This window comes from Saccostrea echinata, unplaced genomic scaffold, assembly GCF_033153115.1.
Source record: "Saccostrea echinata isolate AGI-Se365-2 ecotype Australia unplaced genomic scaffold, CSIRO_AGI_Sech_v1 ptg000033l, whole genome shotgun sequence".
Taxonomy (NCBI): Eukaryota; Metazoa; Mollusca; class Bivalvia; order Ostreida; family Ostreidae; genus Saccostrea; species Saccostrea echinata.
Genome location: NW_026889782.1, coordinates 9,735,768 through 9,744,853, shown reverse-complemented (window position 1 = coordinate 9,744,853; position 9,086 = coordinate 9,735,768).

The following is a 9,086-nucleotide window of genomic DNA, read 5'->3' as shown; positions in this document are numbered from 1 at the left end:
TAAAGTTAAATACTTCAGAAGATAGTCCAAAAATTGCATAGATAAATGTTCGCCGGAATTCAAAGTGAAACCTTGCATGTTACTTGTGGGTGGTCTGGGCCCGGGGCCGGGATTGTTAAGGTACACGGAGGGAAGCAAATACGCGAAACATTACATAGAGTACAGAAAGAGCAGATATTGAACTACTTATCTATATTACAGAATCCCCCCTCCTCTGGAAAAACAAAGAGAGGTTCAAACCCCCGGAATCCCCCTCTGGATCCGCTAATGCACATATACATGTATATTGTGCTTAATTTTTTTTTATCAGTGTACAAATATTTGTACAAGGGAGGTGCTGGTCAAGAAAACTTGGCAGAAACAATTCATACACAAGTAGTTTACATGTACACATTTTACTCTTATTTACATTAACGTAACAGTAACGATTAAATAATTCTGAATTTTTTGAAACAAATTTCAATTCCCTTTTTCTTCCTTCTCTCAAATCAGTTTTTTTTTTTTTTTTGCTTGTCATTTATTTTTTAATTTGACATCCCACTTGCACTTCATCTCACTCCTTATAATAAACAATTTCAAGGGTCATATATGTAAAATATGCATCTTGTTTCTGGAAACATATTTGAAATGTGTTGAAGCAGACCGCATCCTTTCTTTTAAAAAAAAGTTACTTTTCACGTTTTTACGCAGGTGCATAAGAATTATCACGCGGGCTTTTTTAATGAAATAATTGACATGAAGTTACAAAAATAAAGATTGATTGCTGCTACATGTAGATATAAATATTGTATGTACCGACATGGGGATTCATTAAAGCCGGACATGTGCATTTGACGGATCAGCACATGAGTTCTATTTTGGATCCAGCTTACAGAGATATTTCTAATAATCTCAATGCTAAAATTTCTAATGATATCTTTTTTAAGATAATTTTCCCGTTTCTAATTAAATGCATTTAACAAAACGAGAGAAAATTGGGTCCATGAAAAGCCTTTGATTTTTTTTTTATGATAAGCATTTTAACCGCAATATTGATTGCATGTATCTTCTATGACGTCAAAAATGACTTATAACAAGTAACTTAATGTACAACATAATCATATGATCATATTATACACCCATGCTTTTTTTCCAAATACATGTATGATTTCAGAAAATGTAATTTTTAGATTTTTACAACATTTAGTGTCTTAAAAACAAACAGTCGACCGCTTTTCTATCACCTTGTGTCTTATCTATGGATCTTTAGGGTGTGTTCCCCGAACGGCTACTCGCCAAAAACAAACAAGTAATTATCACACTCAATTAAGGGGCCCTCTAAGGGGTACAGGTAGACTTACCTGTGTTTACCTGGATTAGCAATATTTGATAAATCAGATAAATCCATTCAATTCAAAGATTTTTTTTTTAATTTTCATAATTCTACTATATAAAAGAAAAAAAATAAATAGATAAAATTAAGAAAAATCAGATAAATTCATTCAATTCATTTTAATTTAGAGATTTTTTTTTTAATTTTCAGACCTCTAATGTGTAAAAGAAAAAAAATAAATACATAAAATTAAGATCCTTTGTACGACTGTACTTAAAATAAAAATTTGTATTGTACCTTTAATATTATTTTTTCCAAATTATTCAATGTATTAATGGAAAATTTAAATATATTTATTAATAATTGTTTTTTTTTTTTTTTTAAAAATCTTAAATTATTTTTTCATAAAATTGACACACGAAAACACATACACAAATTATCTATAAATTTCTGATTTATTTAACTCATTTATTTATCATTTTGAATGAAACTTTTTTTAAAAACTCATCATAATTATAAAATACAGAAGTTTATGCAATACTTTTTAATAATCAATAGATTTGGTGCAATAAAAACAGATCACTTTGATTTTTAATGAAGACCCAAGTTAATAAGCTAATTGATGAAGCAGAAACAGAGACAGGTGAACGCCTCCTTCTACTAGACAAGACTTGTTCAGAACAATAGGATCCTGGCATTCGCAACAACGGACAACGAGACCTGGCAGCTTCAGAGACCTTTTTCTGTGACGGGACATTCTACAACTGCCCCAGCCTATTCCACCAGATATACACCATTCATATGCTAGAAGAGCAGCAGTTCTTCCCCTTGTTCCCCTAGACTGTATTGAAGACGTTTGGTTCAGAGCCCTAGAAGACAGAGATGAAACTGACCTCACACAAGCTACAGAATCCTTCACAGACTATGTGACAGAACAGTGGGTTAACGGTGACAGACTTTTATGGAATCATTTTGGAACAGAGGGACCACGGACCAACAACAGCCTTGAAGGATGGCATAGAAAACTCAAAAGAATGGCACAGCACGCATATCCCAACATTTTCATCGTCGTAAAGATGTTCAAAGATATAGAGAATGCTTAAGAAATTCAAAAGATTCAGAGGGAAGCCGGCGGGACCATTAGACCTCCAGCAAAAAAGTATGCAACTATAAAGAGAAGATTGCAGTTACTGAAAGAAAGGTACCAGGATGGCATCATTGACCTAATGGCGTACACAGACTCTGCATCTGAACTACTTCACCTAGGATAGTGATCCCTTAGTTGTGACTAAATAAATTGTAAATATTGTAAATATGTGTGGTGTGAAAGTGAAACAGTGCTTTTTTATTTATAATGAAATATGAAGTGTGTTAAACAGTGCTGTTAAACAATAGAACAAGACAATTTAAAGTAAAAAATCTGTTTAATTCTTTATTTTACTATGTTTTGTGCTTGTAAAATTATTTATTTAAAAAATATGTACACAATATATATATTTAAACTTCTGCTAAAATAAAAAAAAACTTAATTACAAGTCCATTTTATTTTATTTTATTTAAAGTAACTTAAATTCTGGCAGATTATTCATACAGGTAGGTCTACCTGTACCCCTTAGAGGGCCCCTTAATTGAGTGTGATAATTACTTGTTTTTGGCGAGTAGCCGTTCGGGGAATAAGCCATCTTTAGTGTAATATGAGCCACCCATTAGCAATTGGCTACTGAAATTACCGGATTTTTGAAAGCATCAAAATTCAAAAGTAATGTCAAATTTCGCATTTGTCAAAGCACAAACAACGCTTATAATTGACATAAAGATTTGTATTTGTGGTATTTATACATAGAGTAAGTATCAAAGTTGTTCTTGCCTGTGACCCCATCTAACTTTGGGGAAAAAACCTGTTGATAAATCAGCATTTTTCACCCTTTTTAAAACCAGCATATATTCCAATCGTCTGATATGCTTAATGACGCCTCATTTAACTTTTTTTTTTACATGTGGGATATGAGTGCGTTTCCACTTACATTATCAATATATTTACTCCTCATGAATCGGTCCTATAAGTTTGTGTAAAACACGAAGACACCTATGATGGATCGTGGCCATAGCATTTTTCACACGCACTGAAATTTTATTTTATTTTTTTTTCAACATGAGCACACTCGTTACCGCAAAATGTTTTCACTGGAAAATGTTTCTCGAATAGTTATTATTTTTTTTTTCTGTTTTAATATTTTGCGGTAACGAGTGTGCTGTATGTGTAAATCACGATTGATTGTGTAAAATTTGGTATTTTCCCGGAAAACCTCGAACCACGGTGAGGTTTAGAATTTAGTTTTACATAATAAATATCCGGTTTTGACGGAAATATTGTACATGTGAAATGTATTAATGTTCTAGGGTGAGAATTATCAAAAACATATATTCTGAAGCCATTTTAATTTTTTTCATATTTACTAGGCCAAATAAGGCATATTGTGGGTCGAGTTCTTTCTGCAGCAAGAGACGATTTTATAATTATACACCGATTGAAAACGAAATAAATATTAAGAATGATAACGAGACACAGAAAAAGACCATCATCAGCTATGTATAACAAAAATAAATAAGGCATAAAAAGGGACCGTATTACTTCACCAATCAGAATACCGTGTGCAATACTAAGAATCAAACAGAGACCGGATATGATGCAAATCTTTCGATTTGTAAGGAAGATCCGACTTTTTAAAGGATAAACACACATGAATTGTCTTATTCATAAAGGTACCACTACATTCAAAGTGGAAAACAATTTCGTTGCATAGGTGCTTACATGCAAAACTCTATGAAACCTTTGAATTTTACATATACTTGAAGGTACAAGAAATTTATTTAGAAAAAAATTGACGTGATCAAAGATATCGGCAACAGCTAAACTGAAAATACTGAAGTAAAATGTTTTTCTAAGGTTAGACTGTTGAAGAATTACCATAATGGTCAATAGATTACATACGATTCCTACAGCAGAAAATGTCGAGCCTAAGTATTTTAGTGAAAAAAAAATCCTCCGCACGGAATAAAGAGGATTCATTTGCAATGGAAGTTATCGAATATTCTTGAACACTAGAATTTGAGGGTGAGCTCATAGAACATAAATTTTGGAGAATATTTCCTAGCGAGAAATAACCTTTAACTAGTGAATGCATTCAAATAACTGGGAACTGTTTATCAAACACGTATTGAGTCTTTCTGATATGTGTAAAATTCCGAATATCCCTTGGAGATGCGTAATGAGTTTTGATTTATCATCCCTTTTTATTTGTTCACCGACCTCTTTTGGAAACAAAGTTAAACTGGAAAGCAACACTTGTGTTATATCATCTGATATCATAGCATTTGTTGTAGTCTTCTTTGATGAAACGTATGCTCGTCCCATCGTCCCATCAGGATTGGTGCATAATTGTAACGAGAACGCTAGTACGACGAAACAAACACACAATGCTTCGTTCGGACTGTCTGTTCAACAAAGATAAGAAAACATTAAAAGTAAAGAAACTATACAGGCTATCCAAAATAAGAACATTTTAAGTTCCGTCTTTATCTAGCATTATCAGTACCTATAGGTGCATTGATTTACCTTTCCATAGCTAATTACGTTATTTTATGTTGCTTAGCTCTGTACTCTCATTTAGATAAATAAAAAAATATTTTCTATAAGGGCAATTCATATTTTTTGGTTGTGATTAGACAGCATAGAAAAAAAATACACTTAGCAGGTCCCTAAGTTAAGCATGTGCATTGCAAGTTAAATATACATGTATGTATTATTTTTGTGAACAACGGATGAAGGTTTCACAAGTGAATTTCGTTTATCAAGAAAATACAAAGCACTCAATAAATCATACAATGTGATGATTATAAGATGCTGAAGGACCGATTGTTACAAAATAATATTTTGTAGGCTGTTGCCTTTTCTTTTTACTCAAGAAAAGTTTTTTTTGGCTAGAAGGGCCAACTAAGTGCATTGTTTAGCTCAAGCCCTTTGAAAGATGATTCAACAGCTAATTAAATATTGAAATACATTTTTTCAGTGCAATATGAGTATATCAAAAGTTTTCGAAATCTTTGTTAATTAAAAAAAAAAAAAACTTTTTTCAATCAGGACTTTAAGCGTTCATATAAATTGTTGTTTCTGCATATCACTTTTTAAACTGCATATCACTTATCTTTAAAATGAAACTTGTTATCAGTTAATTTCCATTTCAAGATTCCTCCTAAAACTTTCTGATCTCAATAAAAAATTCTTTTGCTAAGACACCTTAGAGCTGGTCAGTGCGGGAATGACATTTTGATTTTTTAAATGGCTTAAATATAAAGAAATCTTAAGTTTTTTTTATGCACATACTCAGGTACATACGTATGTATGTGACCTCGTGTCATTTTCTATATAGTTTTATGCAAAATTTTGTACATATTTTAAACATTGTAACAAATTCTAACGAAATTCTCCCACTTAACTTGGCAAACATCATTCAGGGTACCTTTTTGAATATACATCTATGAGAAGTGTTGCTGATTTCTGAAAAAAAGAGTTTGTGTTATTTATCCTTTAAAAAGAAGTTTATTTCTGTTTGGTGATACAGAGATTTGTTTGTCTTTCGTTATGTCTTCTTTCAGAAAATAAGAATAATATGTTCTAAAAAAATGGAATCGACATATATCATGCAATAAAAAGTATCGTCAAGTGAATCAAATGTTTTCATTTGCGTTAAAGCGTGAAGACTTCTACCCTGCAAATTTCAACTACCCTGCAAATTTCAAAAGAAGTAAATTATCTAGGGGGGGGGGAAAGTTAAATTATCACGGGGGACTGTTTAATTTGTTTTCCTTTTACTATAAAAAAAATGATGGATAAATTCTCTTCTGAAATCCAAACATGCAAGCTCAATTACCTGAAAATTACATCATAATATTCAGTTAAAAAAAATCAACACCGTTGTACAAAATGTATCGTTACTGCATGAAGGACCCGTCTATACATACTTTAATAATTGAGATAAATTTGTTATTTAGCAACAGGTGCTGTATCGTTCTTAGTTCCAATCTTCGGTTGGACTCTTTCCAGTATCTTATGTAACATTTTATCCGAATTACCTGAAAATGAAAGACAGGGAGAAGGTAGGAACATAATTTTACAATCGATATAATTTGTTGTCTTATATTTCATGAATTTCGAAAAACTTCCTTTGAAGAATTTAGTTTCACAGACTTTGACTCTACATAAGGAGTTTTGGAAGTCTTAAGATAGCGATTCAATAAGTCTACAGTGTGTTTTCTCAGTCTATTTGCTCTTTAAGATAACATTTTATACCATAACCATGAAACTTATTTGTTGACAATTTGTCATAAATTGCTAAAACGGAGTTTTGAAATATAAAAGAAAATTACTAATACCTTTATATGCATTTTGGAGAAGAAAAATGTAGGGGAGGTCCAAGTAATTTCTTGATTTATTTTTTTTTTCGGGAAAAATGCATAAATAGTTTATTTGAAAAAAAAAACGTGATTTTTTTTTTATGTCATATAATTTTTGTTGTACAATTTACCCTTTCAGGTGTGTTGCACGGAGCCCCATTTAATACCAGTATGATCAGAAGCTTTCAAACTAACCGCTCTAAAGGACACTGGAAAATTTACCAAATCATATGTTTGATAATACAAATTGTGATAATTCGATCTCCTCTACAACAGAATGTTTACGTACACTTTCTGCTGAAGTCATACATTCCTTTATGTCAAATGTTAGTTCAAACTTTACTCTTTATGATGAGCCGCTGGAAAGACGAGTCTTCAGTTTAAATTGTATTCGATCAATTTTACTCATAGTTGGGTGCATATGTAATCTTTGTACTATCCATATAATAAGTTTGAAGCCTCAACTTAGAAAGCTCTTTTACATTTTATTTTTGTCTCTGTCTGTCCTGTTATATTTAGTAGCACGATTTATGTTATTGTATTCAAATGATGAGACAAAATCGCTTTGCCAGATTTATATTCTTGACGATTCAATCTTGTTTCTTTCACTATAGATTTGAATTGTATTTTTCTACTTCGTCGTTTAACAGTTGCACGCGTGTCCCAGGCAACAGGACATCCCAGACTGCGCATGACAGTAATCGTCATCATCATAGCGACCTTGAACACGATAGACTCAGTGGTTGATATAGTGTGGAATATTTATGGGAACACAATGTCAGTCTTTTATTCTAAACAAGAAATGATGTAGTTTAATGAGAATCTTCCATTACTTTTAACAGTATATTTCTCAGGAAATTTTGTTCACTCCATTAACCCTTTCCTTTACTTTTTCACATTTTCTCTAGTTATTAAAAGTATTTTGTCATGCAAGCAACATTGCGCAATTAGAAGGCAGTGAAGCGGTACTTTTTTGGCAAATTAAGCTACATTTAATGTATCAGTCCATTAATAATTAACAGGTTATACTTTTTCCTCAAAGACATTTTCTTTTTTTTTTTGTCCTGTAACAGATTTCTACATTCCATGAAATAAGAGTTCCTATTCTAAAGACAAAAAAAAAAAAAAAAAAAAAAAAAAAAAAAAAAAAAAATTTTGATGGAAGAGCCAAGGCTCAAGAAATCTATGCAGGTGGCTTGCTTAGTGCCGTTTACTGACTAATAAACAGCAATGGTTTTCAAAGAAACAAGAAAAGAAAAATCATTGGATATTCATATTCTTTGTCAAAATAATTGTTCCTCTCCATGGACAACAAGACACCTCTCTTTTATTGTGGCAAATGTAATTACAATCACTATTTTCTTTCTTAGAAGAATCCCGTTTTGAAAGGATAAGCAATACTGAGAATCGCATAGAGATTTTTCTTATTTACCTTAGATAATCATGCCTAAGTTCAGCAGTTTCTTGATCCGCTCAACAGACACCCTCCAATGACTATCAGTAATTTTTCAGTAATTTGGACGGGTAACATTATTACTCATTTCTGATTTCTCCTTTGAAAGTCAATATCGTTCTTTCCATGTAAAATATAGATTAATATTGATAGATTGTCTGTTGCATAACGTCCCTTGCTTTATTTTTTTATTCATTTAGGATGTTCCCATATACTGGAAAAGGACTTCCATTCTACTTGAAACTCTAGGCTACAAAGGAGTGTAGGTTCTTAATCGTTCTGAATTAGAAATTGGTTTTAAAGTTTTATATGATATATACCTGGGGCGCCATTGTCGAAGGAACATTCACTACCTGTGCGTCTTAGATTTGAGCGGTGCCAGGAACGAGAATCGATCTGGTAACCCGATCATGATGTGAATTAGATTGAACTAGAGGATTTATGGCGCTTTTTCGTGTAGAACAAATGATTTACAATACACACTTGAAATCAAATATGCTTGCTAGCTTTTTCCATTTATTTACTTTTACTAACATGTTCTTAAACTTGGTAGGTCTCAGAATTTTTCAAACGCAACTCAGTCATTTTTTTCAAGAGAAGGATAAATCTAATAAGCACAGGCGTTTCAATTGCTTTCTTGGAACGGAAAGGTTTTATAATTAATAGCTGAATATTCTGATTTCTTTGAATGCAGATCGATGATTTTTTTTTTGAAAAATGTGTGCTTACAAGCTTTTTTAAATTAACTTTTGAGTTGGTCATTATTTTCTGGTATAAAAGATTTCTCTAAGCTCAGACTTAATCAAGGACAGTTAATTCCTATTTTCTTACCAAACTTTTTGTTAAAAATAAAATACAAAACCTTCG